Source organism: Dendrobates tinctorius, unplaced genomic scaffold (genome assembly GCF_039654945.1).
Source record: "Dendrobates tinctorius isolate UK_male_01 unplaced genomic scaffold, ASM3965494v1 ptg000060l, whole genome shotgun sequence".
NCBI lineage: Eukaryota > Metazoa > Chordata > Amphibia > Anura > Dendrobatidae > Dendrobates > Dendrobates tinctorius.
The window spans coordinates 43,141,787-43,161,990 of record NW_027361728.1 but is presented as its reverse complement, the minus strand read 5'-3'; positions in this window follow the sequence as shown (position 1 = coordinate 43,161,990).

Genomic DNA, 20,204 nt, shown 5'->3' with positions numbered 1-20,204 from the left:
AAAAAATCCAGAAAATCACATTGTCTGTTTTTTTTTTTCATTTTATTTGCATATTATGGTGGAAAATAAGTATTTGGTCAGAAACAAAATTTCATCTCAATACTTTGTGATATATCCTTTGTTGGCAATGACAGAGGTCAAACGTTTTCTGTAAGTCTTCACAAGGTTGCCACACACTGTTGTTGGTATGTTGGCCCATTCCTCCATGCAGATCTCCTCTAGAGCAGTGATGTTTTTGGCTTTTCGCTTGGCAACACGGACTTTCAACTCCCTCCAAAGGTTTTCTATAGGGTTGAGATCTGGAGACTGGCTAGGCCACTCCAGGACCTTGAAATGCTTCTTACGAAGCCACTCCTTCGTTGCCCTGGCGGTGAGCTTTGGATCATTGTCATGTTGAAAGACCCAGCCACGTTTCATCTTCAATGCCCTTGCTGATGGAAGGAGGTTTGCACTCAAAATCTCACGATACATGGCCCCATTCATTCTTTCATGTACCCGGATCAGTCGTCCTGGCCCCTTTGCAGAGAAACAGCCCCAAAGCATGATGTTTCCACCACCATGCTTTACAGTAGGTATGGTGTTTGATGGATGCAACTCAGTATTCTTTTTCCTCCAAACACGACAAGTTGTGTTTCTACCAAACAGTTCCAGTTTGGTTTCATCAGACCATAGGACATTCTCCCAAAACTCCTCTAGATCATCCAAATACTCTCTAGCAAACTTCAGACGGGCCCAGACATGTACAGGCTTAAGCAGTGGGACACGTCTGGCACTGCAGGATCTGAGTCCATGGTGGCGTAGTGTGTTACTTATGGTAGGCCTTGTTACATTGGTCCCAGCTCTCTGCAGTTCATTCACTAGGTCCCCCCGCGTGGTTCTGGGATTTTTGCTCACCATTCTTGTGATCATTCTGACCCCACGGGGTGGGATTTTGCGTGGAGCACCAGATCGAGGGAGATTATCAGTGGTCTTGTATGTCTTCCATTTTCTAATTATTGCTCCCACAGTTGATTTCTTCACTCCAAGCTGGTTGGCTATTGCAGATTCAGTCTTCCCAGCCTGGTGCAGGGCTACAATTTTGTTTCTGGTGTCCTTTGACAGCTCTTTGGTCTTCACCATAGTGGAGTTTGGAGTCAGACTGTTTGAGGGTGTGCACAGGTGTCTTTTTATACTGATAACAAGTTTAAACAGGTGCCATTACTACAGGTAATGAGTGGAGGAAAGAGGAGACTCTTAAAGAAGAAGTTACAGGTCTGTGAGAGCCAGAAATCTTGATTGCTTGATTCTGACCAAATACTTATTTTCCACCATAATATGCAAATAAAATGAAAAAAAAACAGACAATGTGATTTTCTGGATTTTTTTTCTCAGTTTGTCTCTCATAGTTGAGGTCTACCTATGATGTAAATTACAGATGCCTCTCATCTTTTTAAGTGGTGGAACTTGCACTATTGCTGACTGACTAAATACTTTTTTCCCCCACTGTATATGTAGTATGCATGTAGTATATAACATATATACTACATGCATGCAACATGCATACAACATATAGTATATACTACATGCATGCAACATACATATATATAACATATATACTACATGCATGCAACATGCATACTACATATATACCACATATATACTACATGCATGCAAAATACATATATACTACATATATACTACATGCAACATGCATACTACATATATACTACATGCATGCAACATACATACATACTACATATATACCACATGCATGCAACATGCATACTAAATATATACCACATATATACTACATGCATGCAACATACATACATACATCATATATACTACATGCATGCAACATGCATACTACATATATACAACATATATACTACATGCATGCAACATACATATATACTACATGCAACATACATACTACATACATACTACATATATACCAAATGCATGCAACAGGCATACTACATATATACTACAGATATACTACATGCATGTAACATACATATATACTACATGCATGCAACATACATACTACATATATACCACATGCATGCAACATGCATACTACATATATACTACATATATACCACATGCATCCAACATGCATACTACATATATACCACATATATACTACATGCATGCAACATACATATATACTAACATGCAACATACATACTACACAAATAGCACATATATACTACATGCATGCAACATACATATATACGGCATGCAACATGCATGCAACATACATACTACATATATATGTATGTTGCATGCATGTGGTATATATGTAGTATGCATGTAGTATATATGTAGTATGTATGTTGCATGCATGTTGCATGCAGTATATATGTATGTTGCATGCATGTAGTATATATGTTGTATGTATGTTGCATGCATGTAGTATATATGTGGTATATATGTAGAATGCATGTTGCATGCATGTGGTATATATGTAGTATGTATGATGCATGCATGTAGTATATATGTAGTATGCATGTTGCATATAGTATATATGTAGTATATATGTATGTTGCATGCATGTAGTATATATGTGGTATATATGTAGTATGCATGTTGCATGCATGTGGTATATATGTAGTGTATATGTAGTATGCATGTGGTATATATGTAGTATGTATGTATGTTGCATGCATGTAGTATATATGTAGTATGCATGTTGCATGCATATGGTATGTATGTAGTATGTATGTTGCATGTAGTATATATGTTGTATATATGTAGTATGCATGTTGCATGTAGTATATATGTTGTATGTATGTTGCATGCATGTAGTATATATGTGGTATATATGTAGTATGCATGTTGAATGCATGTGGTATATATGTAGTATATATGTATGTTGCATGCATGCAGTATATATGTAGTATATATGTAGTATGCCTGTTGCATGCATTTGGTATATATGTAGTATGTATGTTGCATGTAGCATATATGTTGTATATATGTATGTTGCATGCATGTAGTATATATGTTGTATAATGTAGTATGCATGTTGCATGCATGTAGTATATATGTTGTATGTATGTATGTTGCATGCATGTAGTATATATGTGGTATATATGTAGTATGCATGTTGCATGCATGTGGTATATATGTAGTATGCATGTTGCATGCATGTGGTATATATGTAGTATGTATGTATGTTGCATGCATGTAGTATATATGTATGTTGCACGCATGTAGTATATATGTAGTATGCATGTTGCATGCATGTGGTATGTATGTAGTATGTATGTTGCATATAGTATATATGTATGTTGCATGCATGTAGTAAATATATTGTATATATGTAGTATGCATGTTGCATGCATGTAGTATATATGTTGTATATATGTAGTATGCATGTTGCATGCATGTGGTATATATGTAGTATGCATGTTGCATGCATGTGGTATGTATGTAGTATGTATGTTGCATGTAGTATATATTGTATATTTGTATGTTGCATGCATGTAGTATATATGTTGTATATATGTAGTATGCATGTTGCATGTAGTATATATGTTGTATGTATGTTGCATGTATGTAGTATATATGTGGTATATATGAAGTATGCATGTTGCATGCATGTGGTATATATGTAGTATGTATGTATGTTGCATGCATATAGTATATATGTTGTATATATGTATGTTGCATGCATGTAGTATATATGTGGTATATATGTAGTATGCATGTTGCATGCATGTGGTATATATGTAGTATATATTTAGTATGCATGTTGCATGCATGTGGTATATATGTAGTATGCATGTATGTTGCATGCATGTAGTATATATGTATTTTGCATGCATGTAGTATATATGTAGTATGCATGTTGCATGCATGTGGTATGTATGTAGTATGTATGTATGTTGCATGTAGTATATATGTTGTATATATGTATGTTGCATACATGTAGTATATATGTTGTATATATGTAGTATGCATGTTGCATGCATGTAGTATATATGTTGTATATATGTATGTTGCAGGCATGTAGTATATATGTTGTATATATGTAGTATGCATGTTGCATGCATGTGGTATATATGTAGTATATATGTAGTATGCATGTTGCATGCATGTGGTATATATGTAGTATATATGTAGTATGCATGTTGCATGCATGTAGTATATATGTAGTATGCATGTTGCATGTAGTATATATGTAGATATGTAGTATATACACTCACTGGCCACTTTATTAGGTACACCTGTCCAACTGTGTGTTAAGACTTAATTTCTAATCAGCCAATCACATGGCGGCAACTCAGTGCATTTAGGCATGTAGACATGGTCAAGACAATCTCCTGCAGTTCAAACCGAGCATCAGTATGGGGAAGAAAGGTGATTTGAGTGCCTTTGAACGTGGCATGATTGTTGGTGCCAGAAGGGCTGGTCTGAGAATTTCAGAAACTGCTGATCTACTGGGATTTTCACGCACAACCATCTCTAGGGTTTACAGAGAATGGTCCGAAAAAGGAAAAAAATCCAGTGAGCGGCAGTTCTGTGGCCGGAAATGCCATGTTGATGCCAGAGGTCAGAGGAGAATGGGCAGACTGGTTCGAGCTGATAGAAAGGCAACAGTGACTCAAATTGCCACCCGTTACAACCAAGGTAGGCAGAAGAGCATTTCTGAACGCACAGTGCGTCGAACTTTGAGGCAGATGGGCTACAGCAGCAGAAGACCACACTGGGTACCACTCCTCTCAGCTAAGAACAGGAAACTGAGGCTACAATTTGCACAAGCTCATCGAAATTGGACAGTAGAAGATTGGAAAAACGTTGCCTGGTCTGATGAGTCTCGATTTCTGCTGCGACATTCGGATGGTAGGGTCAGAATTTGGCGTAAACAACATGAAAGCATGGATCCATCCTGCCTTGTATCAACGGTTCAGGCTGGTGGTGGTGGTGTCATGGTGTGGGGAATTTTTTCTGGGCACTCTTTGGGCCCCTTGGTACCAATTGAGCATCGTTGCAACGCCACAGCCTACCTGAGTATTGTTGCTGACCATGTCCATCCCTTTATGACCACAATGTACCCAACATCTGATGGCTACTTTCAGCAGGATAATGCGCCATGTCATAAAGCTCGAATCATCTCAGATTGGTTTCTTGAACATGACAATGAGTTTACTGTACTCAAATGGCCTCCTCAGTCACCAGATCTCAATCCAATAGAGCATCTTTGGGATGTGGTGGAACGGGAGATTCGCATCAGGGATGTGCAGCCGACAAATCTGCGCCAACTGTGTGATGCCATCATGTCAATATGGTCCAAAATCTCTGAGGAATGCTTCCAGCACCTTGTTGAATCTCTGCCACGAAGAATTGAGGCAGTTCTGAAGGCAAAAGGGGGTCCAACCCCTTACTAGCATGGTGTACCTAATAAAGTGGCCAGTGAGTATATGTTGCATGCATGTAGTATATATGTGGTATATATGTAGTATGTATGTTGCATGTAGTATATATGTTGTATATATGTATGTTGCATGCATGTAGTATATATGTTGTATATATGTAGTATGCATGTTGCATGCATGTGGTATATATGTAGTATATATGTAGTATGCATGTTGCATGCATGTAGTATATACACTCACTGGCCACTTTATTAGGTACACCTGTCCAACTGTGTGTTAAGACTTAATTTCTAATCAGCCAATCACATGGCGGCAACTCAGTGCATTTAGGCATGTAGACATGGTCAAGACAATCTCCTGCAGTTCAAACCGAGCATCAGTATGGGGAAGAAAGGTGATTTGAGTGCCTTTGAACGTGGCATGATTGTTGGTGCCAGAAGGGCTGGTCTGAGAATTTCAGAAACTGCTGATCTACTGGGATTTTCACGCACAACCATCTCTAGGGTTTACAGAGAATGGTCCGAAAAAGAAAAAAAATCCAGTGAGCGGCAGTTCTGTGGCCGGAAATGCCATGTTGATGCCAGAGGTCAGAGGAGAATGGGCAGACTGGTTCGAGCTGATAGAAAGGCAACAGTGACTCAAATTGCCACCCGTTACAACCAAGGTAGGCAGAAGAGCATCTCTGAACGCACAGTGCGTCGAACTTTGAGGCAGATGGGCTACAGCAGCAGAAGACCACACTGGGTACCACTCCTCTCAGCTAAGAACAGGAAACTGAGGCTACAATTTGCACAAGCTCATCGAAATTGGACAGTAGAAGATTGGAAAAACGTTGCCTGGTCTGATGAGTCTCGATTTCTGCTGCGACATTCGGATGGTAGGGTCAGAATTTGGCGTAAACAACATGAAAGCATGGATCCATCCTGCCTTGTATCAACGGTTCAGGCTGGTGGTGGTGGTGTCATGGTGTGGGGAATTTTTTCTGGGCACTCTTTGGGCCCCTTGGTACCAATTGAGCATCGTTGCAACGCCACAGCCTACCTGAGTATTGTTGCTGACCATGTCCATCCCTTTATGACCACAATGTACCCAACATCTGATGGCTACTTTCAGCAGGATAATGCGCCATGTCATAAAGCTCGAATCATCTCAGATTGGTTTCTTGAACATGACAATGAGTTCACTGTACTCAAATGGCCTCCTCAGTCACCAGATCTCAATCCAATAGAGCATCTTTGGGATGTGGTGGAACGGGAGATTCGCATCAGGGATGTGCAGCCGACAAATCTGCGCCAACTGTGTGATGCCATCATGTCAATATGGTCCAAAATCTCTGAGGAATGCTTCCAGCACCTTGTTGAATCTCTGCCACGAAGAATTGAGGCAGTTCTGAAGGCAAAAGGGGGTCCAACCCCTTACTAGCATGGTGTACCTAATAAAGTGGCCAGTGAGTGTATGTAGTATGCATGTTGCATGTAGTATATATGTAGATATGTAGTATATATGTTGCATGCATGTAGTATATATGTGGTATATATGTAGTATGCATGTTGGATGCATGTGGTATATATGTAGTATATATGTAGTATGCATGTTGCATGCATGTGGTATATATGTATGTTGCATGCATGTAGTATATATGTATGTTGCATGCAATTGGTATATATGTAGTATGTATGTAGTATGTATGTTGCATGTAGTATATATGTTGTATATATGTATGCTGCATGCATGTAGTATATATGTTGTATATATGTAGTATGCATGTTGCATGCATGTAGTATATATGTTGTATGTATATATGTATGTATGTTGCATGCATGTAGTATATATGTGGTATATATTTAGTATGCATGTTGCATGCATGTGGTATATATGTAGTATGTATGTATGTTGCATGCATGTAGTATATGTAGTATGCATGTTGTATATATGTAGTATGTATGTATGTTGCATGCATGTAGTATATATGTATGTTGCATGCATGTAGTATATATGTAGTATGCATGTTGCATGCATGTGGTATGTATGTCGTATGTATGTAGTATGTATGTTGCATGTAGTATATATGTTGTATATATGTATGTTGCATGCATGTAGTATATATGTTGTATATATGTAGTATGCATGTTGCATGCATGTAGTATATATGTTGTATGTATGTATGTTTCATGCATGCAGTATATGTGGTATATATGTAGTATGCATGTGATATATATGTAGTATATATGTATGTTGCATTCATGTAGTATATATGTAGTATGCATGTTGCATGTAGTATATATGTAGTATATATGTTGCATGCATGTAGTCTATATGTGGTATATATGTAGTATGCATGTTGGATGCATGTGGTATATATGTAGTATGCATGTTGCATGCATGTGGTATATATGTAGTATGTATGTATGTTGCATGCATGTAGTATATATGTATGTTGCATGCATGTAGTATATATGTAGTATATATGTAGTATGCCTGTTGCATGCATTTGGTATATATGTAGTATGTATGTTGCATGTAGTATATATGTTGTATATATGTATGTTGCATGCATGTAGTATATATGTTGTATATATGTAGTATGCATGTTGCATGCATGTAGTATATATGTTGTATGTATGTTTCATGCATGTAGTATTTATGTGGTATATATTTAGTATGCATGTTGTATATATGTAGTATGTATGTATGTTGCATGCATGTAGTATATATGTAGTATGCATGTTGCATGTAGTATGTATGTAGTATATTTGTTTTTTGCATGCATTTTAGTATATATGTGGTATACATGTAGTATGCATGTTGCATGCATGTAGTATATATGTTATATATATGTATGTTGCATGCATGTAGTATATATGTAGTATGCATGTTGCATGTAGTATATGTATGTTGCATGCATGTAGTATATATGTGGTATATATGTAGTATGCATGTTGCATGCATGTAGTATATATGTGGTATATATATGTATGTTGCATGCATGTGGTATACAGTGGGGAAAAAAAGTATTTAGTCAGTCAGCAATAGTGCAAGTTCCACCACTTAAAAAGATGAGAGGCGTCTGTAATTTACATCATAGGTAGACCTCAACTATGGGAGACAAACTGAGAAAAAAAAATCCAGAAAATCACATTGTCTGTTTTTTTTTTTCATTTTATTTGCATATTATGGTGGAAAATAAGTATTTGGTCAGAAACAAAATTTCATCTCAATACTTTGTGATATATCCTTTGTTGGCAATGACAGAGGTCAAACGTTTTCTGTAAGTCTTCACAAGGTTGCCACACACTGTTGTTGGTATGTTGGCCCATTCCTCCATGCAGATCTCCTCTAGAGCAGTGATGTTTTTGGCTTTTCGCTTGGCAACACGGACTTTCAACTCCCTCCAAAGGTTTTCTATAGGGTTGAGATCTGGAGACTGGCTAGGCCACTCCAGGACCTTGAAATGCTTCTTACGAAGCCACTCCTTCGTTGCCCTGGCGGTGTGCTTTGGATCATTGTCATGTTGAAAGACCCAGACACGTTTCATCTTCAATGCCCTTGCTGATGGAAGGAGGTTTGCACTCAAAATCTCACGATACATGGCCCCATTCATTCTTTCATGTACCCGGATCAGTCGTCCTGGCCCCTTTGCAGAGAAACAGCCCCAAAGCATGATGTTTCCACCACCATGCTTTACAGTAGGTATGGTGTTTGATGGATGCAACTCAGTATTCTTTTTCCTCCAAACACGACAAGTTGTGTTTCTACCAAACAGTTCCAGTTTGGTTTCATCAGACCATAGGACATTCTCCCAAAACTCCTCTGGATCATCCAAAAACTCTCTAGCAAACTTCAGACGGGCCCGGACATGTACAGGCTTAAGCAGTGGGACATGTCTGGCACTGCAGGATCTGAGTCCATGGTGGCGTAGTGTGTTACTTATGGTAGGCCTTGTTACATTGGTCCCAGCTCTCTGCAGTTCATTCACTAGGTCCCCCCGAGTGGTTCTGGGATTTTTGCTCACCGTTCTTGTGATCATTCTGACCCCACAGGGTGGGATTTTGCGTGGAGCACCAGATCGAGGGAGATTATCAGTGGTCTTGTATGTCTTCCATTTTCTAATTATTGCTCCCACAGTTGATTTCTTCACTCCAAGCTGGTTGGCTATTGCAGATTCAGTCTTCCCAGCCTGGTGCAGGGCTACAATTTTGTTTCTGGTGTCCTTTGACAGCTCTTTGGTCTTCACCATAGTGGAGTTTGGAGTCAGACTGTTTGAGGGTGTGCACAGGTGTCTTTTTATACTGATAACAAGTTTAAACAGGTGCCATTACTACAGGTAATGAGTGGAGGAAAGAGGAGACTCTTAAAGAAGAAGTTACAGGTCTGTGAGAGCCAGAAATCTTGATTGCTTGATTCTGACCAAATACTTATTTTCCACCATAATATGCAAATAAAATGAAAAAAAAAACAGACTGTGTTTTTCTGGATTTTTTTTTCTCAGTTTGTCTCCCATAGTTGAGGTCTACCTATGATGTAAATTACAGACGCTTCTCATCTTTTTAAATGGTGGAACTTGTACTATTGCTGACTGACTACTTTTTTTCCCCACTGTATATGTAGTATGCATGTAGTATATAACATATATACTACATGCATGCAACATGCATACAACATATATACTACATGCAACATGCATACTACATATATACTACATGCATGCAACATGCATACTACATATATACCACATATATACTACATGCATGCAAAATACATATATACTACATGCAACATGCATACTACATATATACTACATGCATGCAACATACATACATACTACATACACTCACTGGCCACTTTATTAGGTACACCTGTCCAACTGTGTGTTAAGACTTAATTTCTAATCTGCCAATCACATGGCGGCAACTCAGTGCATTTAGGCATGTAGACATGGTCAAGACAATCTCCTGCAGTTCAAACCGAGCATCAGTATGGGGAAGAAAGGTGATTTGAGTGCCTTTGAACGTGGCATGATTGTTGGTGCCAGAAGGGCTGGTCTGAGTATTTCAGAAACTGCTGATCTACTGGGATTTTCACGCACAACCATCTCTAGGGTTTACAGAGAATGGTCCGAAAAAGAAAAAAAATCCAGTGAGCGGCAGTTCTGTGGCCGGAAATGCCTTGTTGATGCCAGAGGTCAGAGGAGAATGGGCAGACTGGTTCGAGCTGATAGAAAGGCAACAGTGACTCAAATTGCCACCCGTTACAACCAAGGTAGGCAGAAGAGCATCTCTGAACGCACAGTGCGTCGAACTTTGAGGAAGATGGGCTACAGCAGCAGAAGACCACACCGGGTACCACTCCTCTCAGCTAAGAACAGGAAACTGAGGCTACAATTTGCACAAGCTCATCGAAATTGGACAGTAGAAGATTGGAAAAACGTTGCCTGGTCTGATGAGTCTCGATTTCTGCTGCGACATTCGGATGGTAGGATCAGAATTTGGCGTAAACAACATGAAAGCATGGATCCATCCTGCCTTGTATCAACGGTTCAGGCTGGTGGTGGTGGTGTCATGGTGTGGGGAATTTTTTCTTGGCACTCTTTGGGCCCCTTGGTACCAATTGAGCATCGTTGCAACGCCACAGCCTACCTGAGTATTGTTGCTGACCATGTCCATCCCTTTATGACCACAATGTACCCAACATCTGATGGCTACTTTCAGCAGGATAATGCGCCATGTCATAAAGCTCGAATCATCTCAGATTGGTTTCTTGAACATGACAATGAGTTCACTGTACTCAAATGGCCTCCTCAGTCACCAGATCTCAATCCAATAGAGCATCTTTGGGATGTGGTGGAACGGGAGATTCGCATCAGGGATGTGCAGCCGACAAATCTGCGCCAACTGTGTGATGCCATCATGTCAATATGGTCCAAAATCTCTGAGGAATGCTTCCAGCACCTTGTTGAATCTCTGCCACGAAGAATTGAGGCAGTTCTGAAGGCAAAAGGGGGTCCAACCCGTTACTAGCATGGTGTACCTAATAAAGTGGCCAGTGAGTGTATATACCACATGCATGCAACATGCATACTAAATATATACCACATATATACTACATGCATGCAACATACATACAACATATATACTACATGCATGCAACATGCATACTACATATATACAACATATATACTACATGCATGCAACATACATATATACAACATATATACTACATGCAACATACATACTACATACATACTACATACATACCACATGCATGCAACATGCATACTACATATACTACATGCATGCAACATACATATATACTACATGCATGCAACATACATACTACATATATACCACATGCATGCAACATGCATACTACATATATACCACATGCATGCAACATGCATACTACATATATACAACATATATACTACATGCATGCAACATACATATATACAACATACACTCACTGGCCACTTTATTAGGTACACCTGTCCAACTGTGTGTTAAGACTTAATTTCTAATCAGCCAATCACATGGCGGCAACTCAGTGCATTTAGGCATGTAGACATGGTCAAGACAATCTCCTGCAGTTCAAACCGAGCATCAGTATGGGGAAGAAAGGTGATTTGAGTGCCTTTGAACGTGGCATGATTGTTGGTGCCAGAAGGGCTGGTCTGAGAATTTCAGAAACTGCTGATCTACTGGGATTTTCACGCACAACCATCTCTAGGGTTTACAGAGAATGGTCCGAAAAAGAAAAAAAATCCAGTGAGCGGCAGTTCTGTGGCCGGAAATGCCATGTTGATGCCAGAGGTCAGAGGAGAATGGGCAGACTGGTTCGAGCTGATAGAAAGGCAACAGTGACTCAAATTGCCACCCGTTACAACCAAGGTAGGCAGAAGAGCATCTCTGAACGCACAGTGCGTCGAACTTTGAGGCAGATGGGCTACAGCAGCAGAAGACCACACTGGGTACCACTCCTCTCAGCTAAGAACAGGAAACTGAGGCTACAATTTGCACAAGCTCATCGAAATTGGACAGTAGAAGATTGGAAAAACGTTGCCTGGTCTGATGAGTCTCGATTTCTGCTGCGACATTCGGATGGTAGGGTCAGAATTTGGCGTAAACAACATGAAAGCATGGATCCATCCTGCCTTGTATCAACGGTTCAGGCTGGTGGTGGTGGTGTCATGGTGTGGGGAATTTTTTCTGGGCACTCTTTGGGCCCCTTGGTACCAATTGAGCATCGTTGCAACGCCACAGCCTACCTGAGTATTGTTGCTGACCATGTCCATCCCTTTATGACCACAATGTACCCAACATCTGATGGCTACTTTCAGCAGGATAATGCGCCATGTCATAAAGCTCGAATCATCTCAGATTGGTTTCTTGAACATGACAATGAGTTTACTGTACTCAAATGGCCTCCTCAGTCACCAGATCTCAATCCAATAGAGCATCTTTGGGATGTGGTGGAACGGGAGATTCGCATCAGGGATGTGCAGCCGACAAATCTGCGCCAACTGTGTGATGCCATCATGTCAATATGGTCCAAAATCTCTGAGGAATGCTTCCAGCACCTTGTTGAATCTCTGCCACGAAGAATTGAGGCAGTTCTGAAGGCAAAAGGGGGTCCAACCCCTTACTAGCATGGTGTACCTAATAAAGTGGCCAGTGAGTGTATATACGACATGCAACATACATACATACTACATACATACCACATGCATGCAAAATGCATACTACATGCATGCAACATACATATATACTACATGCATGCAACATACATGCATACTACATATATACCACATGCATGCAACATGCATACTAAATATATACTACATATATACCACATGCATGCAACATGCATACTACATATATACCACATATATACTACATGCATGCAACATACATATATACAACATATATACTACATGAATGCAACATACATACATACTACATATATACCACATGCATGCAACATGCATACTACATATATACCACATATATACTACATATATGCAACATATATACTACATGCAACATGCATACTACATATATACAACATATATACTACATGCATGCAACATACAAATATACAACATATATACTACATGCAACATACATACTACATACATACCACATGCATGCACCATGCATACTACATATATACTACATATATACCACATGCATGCAACATGCATACTACATATATACAACATATATACTACATGCATGCAACATGCATACTACATATATACAACATATATACTACATGCATGCAACATACATATATACAACATATATACTATATGCAACATACATACTACAAACATACCACATGCATGCAACATGCATACTACATATATACTACATGCATGCAACATACATATATACTACATGCATGCAACATACATACTACATATATACCACATGCATGCAACATGCATACTACATATATACTACATATATACCACATGCATGCAACATGCATACTACATATATACCACATGCATGCAACATGCATACTACATATTTACCACATATATACTACATGCATGCAAAATACATATATACTACATATATACTACATGCAACATGCATACTACATATATACTACATGCATGCAACATAGAGATGGGGTGCACCTTACGAAGACTGGAAAGCATGTATTTGGAAGTCGCCTTGCTACACTTGTAAGGAGAGCTTTAAACTAGAACAACATGGGAAGGGAAGCAAAAGACCAGAAAAAGCCATACACCTGACAAATGCTATTGAGAACTCTGCTAATAGAAGTGGAAAGGAAGAACAAAGACGAAAGAATCTAATTAATAAAAATATTGGAGAAAGAGAAACCAATCACAAACTAAAATGTTTCTATACTAATGCACAAAGCATGGGCAACAAACAAGGAGAATTGGAACTACTAACACAGGAAAAGAAATATGATGTCATTGGAATCACTGAAACTTGGTGGGACGATACACATGATTGGAATACAAGACTAGAAGGATACAACTTATTTGCAAGAAACAGACTTGATAAACGAGGAGGGGGTGTCGCATTGTATGTTCGAAACGCGTATATCTGCACAGAGATTGAAGCTTCAGAGACTGGGAGTTCTGTGGAAACTGTTTGGGTAAGAATACAAGGACAGAACAATGGAAAGGACACCATTGTAGGCATTTACTACAGGCCGCCTGTGCAAGCTGAAGATATGGATGAACTCTTTATGCATCAAATGGCCAAGTTCTCCAAAAAATATGACATAGTTGTCATGGGAGATTTCAACTATCCAGACATTTGTTGGGAATCTCTCTCAGGCAAAACTAACAGGTCAAGGAAATTCTTATCCTCTCTTGCTGACAACTTTATCTTCCAAAAGGTAGGGGAGAAAACAAGGGGAACTGCTACCTTGGATCTAATCCTTATAAACAGGGAGGAAATGGTTGAGGAGGTAAAAGTGGCTGGAACCCTAGGAGGTAGCGACCATGCTATTTTAGAATTTTGGATAACTAGAGGCGGAAGACCTGTGAAGACTCAGACGTCAAGGTTAGATTTCAGAAAGGCAGATTTTAAGGGATTCAGAAAGATAATTGGAGGGATCCAATGGCTGGATATCCTTAAAGACAGAAATGTCCAGGAAGGATGGGAAATCTTGAAAAATGAAATTCTCAAAGCACAGTTGTTAACAATTCCGAAAAGAGGGAAGAATAGGAAGCATTTAAGGAAACCAGGATGGGTGAACACAGAACTTAAGCACATGCTAAAAAGGAAGAAAAAAATGTTTATAAAATGGAAAGAGGGAGGCATATCTAAAGAAGAATATAATGCTGTCTGCAGAATCTGCAGGGCACAAATCAGATTAGCTAAAGCTGAAAATGAATTGAGGCTTGCAAGAGATGTCAAAAGCAATAATAAAGGATTTTGGGGATATGTCAAAAGTAAAAGAAAAGTCAAAGATGCTATAGGATTTTTACAGGATGAAAATGATGAAATGGTAAGACAGGATGTTGAGAAGGCTGAACTTTTAAATTCCTATTTTGCATCTGTTTTCTCTCAGAAAGGAAATGTAACACCAACTGTTATTCACTGTCCTATTAAGGGAATAGAAGAATCCAGGATATCTATAAACAGAAAGATAGAGAGGAAACACTTAGCTAACCTAAATGAATTCAAGTCTCCAGGTCCAGATGAATTACACCCCAGAGTACTGAAGGAGATAGCAGAAGAAATTTCTGAACCACTCTCCATAATCTTTGAAAATTCTTGGAGAACAGGAGAAGTGCCAGAAGACTGGAGAAGAGCAAATGTTGTTCCTATCTTCAAAAAGGGGAAGAAGGTGGACCCAGGCAACTATAGGCTGGTGAGTCTGACTTCTATACCAGGAAAGATCTTTGAACAAATTATTAAACAACATGTAAGTCAATACCTGGATAAGAATGAAGTGATCAAACAGAGTCAGCATGGGTTTGTAACTAATAAGTCATGTCAAACTAACTTAATTTCCTTCTATGACGGTATCACTGATTGGGTGGATCAAGGAAATGCTGTAGATATAGTATATCTTGACTTCAGCAAAGCATTTGACAAAGTCTCTCATACAATCCTTATTGAAAAAATGACTAAGTATGGAATGGACAAGGCAACTGTTAGGTGGATTCATAGCTGGCTTAGTGATCGGACCCAAAGAGTGGTCGTAAATGGCTGCACATCCAGTTGGAAGAATGTCTCAAGTGGGGTACCACAGGGCTCTGTCCTGGGCCCTGTATTGTTCAACATCTTTATCAACGATTTAGATGAAGGAATTGAGGGTAAACTGATTAAATTTGCTGATGACACAAAGCTAGGAGGGATAGCTAATACTAGAGAAGAGAGAGAGAGGATTCAAAAAGATTTAAATAAACTGGAGAAGTGGGCAGTAACTAACAGAATGGTTTTTAACAGGGAGAAATGCAAAGAACTACATCTGGGCAATAAAAATGAAAAAAGCATATATAGAATGGGAGGAATAGGGCTAAGTGACAGCACATGTGAAAAAGACTTGGGTATACTAATAGATCACAGACTGAATATGAGTCAACAGTGTGATGCAGCAGCAAAAAAGGCAAATGCAGTTCTAGGATGTATTAACAGAAGCATACAGTCTAGATCACGTGAAGTCATTATTTCCCTCTACTCCTCTTTGGTCAGACCTCATCTGGAATATTGTGTCCAGTTTTGGGCACCACATTTTAAAAAAGACATCAACAAACTGGAGCAAGTTCAGAAAAGAGCGACCAGAATGGTGACCGGTCTGCAAACCCTGTCTTATGAGGAAAGGTTGCAGGATTTGGGAATGTTTAGTTTGCAAAAGAGAAGACTGAGAGGAGACTTAATTGCTGTCTACAAATATCTAAAGGGCTGTCACATTGTAGAAGGATCAACTTTATTCTCATTTGCACAAGGAAAGACTAGAAGCAATGGGATGAAACTGAATGGGAGGAGACACAGATTAGATATTAGAAAAAACTTTTTGACAGTTAGAGTGATCAATGAGTGGAACAGGCTGCCACGAGAAGTGGTGAGTTCTCCTTCAATGGAAGTCTTCAAACAGAGGCTGGACAGACATCTGACTGGGATGATTTAGCGAATCCTGCTTTGAGCAGGGGGTTGGACCAGATGGCCCAGGAGGTCCCTTCCAACTCTACGATTCTATGATTCTATACATACATACAACATATATACTACATGCATGCAACATGCATACTACATACATACAACATATATACTACATGCATGCAACATACATATATACATCATATATACTACATGCAACATACATACTACATACATACTACATATATACCAAATGCATGCAACAGGCATACTACATATATACTACATATATACTACATGCATGCAACATACATATATACTACATATATACCACATGCATTCAACATGCATACTACATATATACCACATATATACTACATGCATGCAACATACATACAACATATATACTACATGCATGCAACATGCATACTACATATATACTACATGCAACATACATACTACATACTTACCACATGCATGCAACATGCATACTACATATATACTACATGCATGCAACATACATACTACATATATACCACATGCATACTACATATACACTACATATACACCACATGCATGCAACATGCATACTACATATATACCACATATATACTACATGCAACATACATATATACTACATATATACTATATGCAACATGCATACTACATATATACTACATGCATGAAAAATACATACATACTACATATATACCACATGCATGCAACATGCATTCTACATATATACCACATATATACTACATGCATGCAACATACATACAACATATATACTACATGCATAATACATATATACTACATGCATGCAACATGCATACTACATATATACTACATGCATGCAACATACATATATATAACATATATATTACATACATGCAACATGCATACTACATATATACAACATATATACTACATGCATGCAACATACATATATACTACATATATACTACATGCAACATACATACTACATACATACTACATATATACCACATGCATGCAACATGCATACTACATATATACTACATGCATGCAACATACATATATACTACATGCATGCAACATACATACATACTACATATATACCACATGCATGCAACATGCATACTACATATATACTACATGCATGCAACATACATATATACTACATACAATACATTCATACAATCCATACATATAGACATACAGTACATATAACATAGAGTACATACTCACCATCACTTGTCACTTTGATCCCCGAAGCCATTGTCATCTGTGGAATAAATATTAAAATAACAAACCACCAATATACTTACCCCTGATCCACAGAAGTCCACGAGTGTCCCACGACGATCTTGCATGGAGAACAGCAGCATCAGCTGATGCTACCATTCTCTACGGGCTCCAGGAATCCAATGACGGGAGGTAGGTATCCTTCCGCACTGTATTCCTCCGCCACTGTAAAAAAAGGGCCTAGTATAACTTTATGGCAAAAGCTGCATGGGAAATTTCTCACACAGCAATGTCAACTGGCTGCAAGTGTGATTTAGTTATTGCCAACACCTGTTAGGTGCCACAGGTAAGTTACAGGTGCTGTTAATTACACAAACTAGTGAAGCATCACATGATTTTTCGAACAGTGCCAATACTTTTGTCCACCCTCTTTTTTATGTTTGGTGTGGAATTATATCCAATTTGGCTTTTGGACAATTCTTTTGTGTTTTTTCATTTAAGACAAATTAAATGAAGATAAAAATACCAAAGAATTTGTGTTTGCAATCATTTTCAGGAAGAAACTGAGTATTATCTGACAGAATTGCAGGGGTGTCAATACTTTTGGCCATAACTGTATGTAGCATGCATGTTGCATACATGTGGTATATATGTAGTATGTATGTTGCATGCATGTAGTATATATGTAGTATGTATGTTGCATGCATGTAGTATATATGTAGTATGCATGTTGCATGTAGTATATATGTAGTATATATGTATGTTGCATGCATGTAGTATACATGTGGTATATATGTAGTATGCATGTTGCATGCATGTGGTATATATGTAGTATGCATGTAGTATATATTTAGTATATATGTATGTTGCATGCATGTAGTATATATGTGGTATATGTAGTATGCATGTTGCATGCATGTAGTATATATGTTGTATATATGTATGTTGCATGCATGTGGTATATGTGTAGTATATATGTAGTATGCATGTTGCATGTAGTATATATGTAGTATATATGTTGCATGCATGTAGTATATATGTAGTATGTATGTTGCATGCATGTAGTATATATGTTGTATATATGTATGTTGCATGCATGTAGTATATATGTAGTATGTATGTAGCATGCATGTAGTATATATGTAGTATATATGTAGTATGTATGTTGCATGCTTGTAGTATATATTGTATATATGTATGTTGCATGCGTGTGGTATATATGTAGTATGCATGTAGTATATATGTAGTATGTATGTATGTATGTTGCATGCATGTACTATATATGTAGTATGTATGTTGCATGTAGTATATATGTAGTATATATGTATGCTGCATGCATGTAGTATATATGTAGTATGTATGTTGCATGCATGTAGTATATATGTTGAATATATGTATGTTGCATGCATGTAGTATATATGTAGTATATATGTAGCATGCATGTAGTATATATGTAGTATATATGTAGTATGTATGTTGCATGCATGTAGTATATATGTATGTTGCATGCATGTGGTATATATGTAGTATGCATGTAGTATATATGTAGTATGCATGCATGTTGCATGCAAATAGTATGTATGTAGCATGTATGTAGTATATATGTAGTATGTATATATATATTTTTTTTACATTCAACACATTAGCCGGATGATGGGACTACTACTGTCCCATCATTGGCTAATGTGTCAACCACTGTCATGGTAGCAGGCATCGCCCAATGGGACTTGTAGTCCCATCGGACGATCCTGCACAGACCCCCACAGCCTGCACAGACCCCCGGACAGTCGGTACAGCCCCCCGGCAGGCCGGTACAGACCCCCGGGCAGTCGGCACAGACCCCCGGACAGTCGGCACAGACCCCCGCAGCCTGCACAGACGCCCAGACAGTCGGTACAGACCCCCACAGCCTGCACAGACCCCCGGACAGTCGGTACAGACCACCGGCAGGCCGGCACAGCCCCCCGGCAGGCCAGTACAGACCCCCGGCAGTCCGCACAGACCCCCGGGCAGTCGGCACAGACCC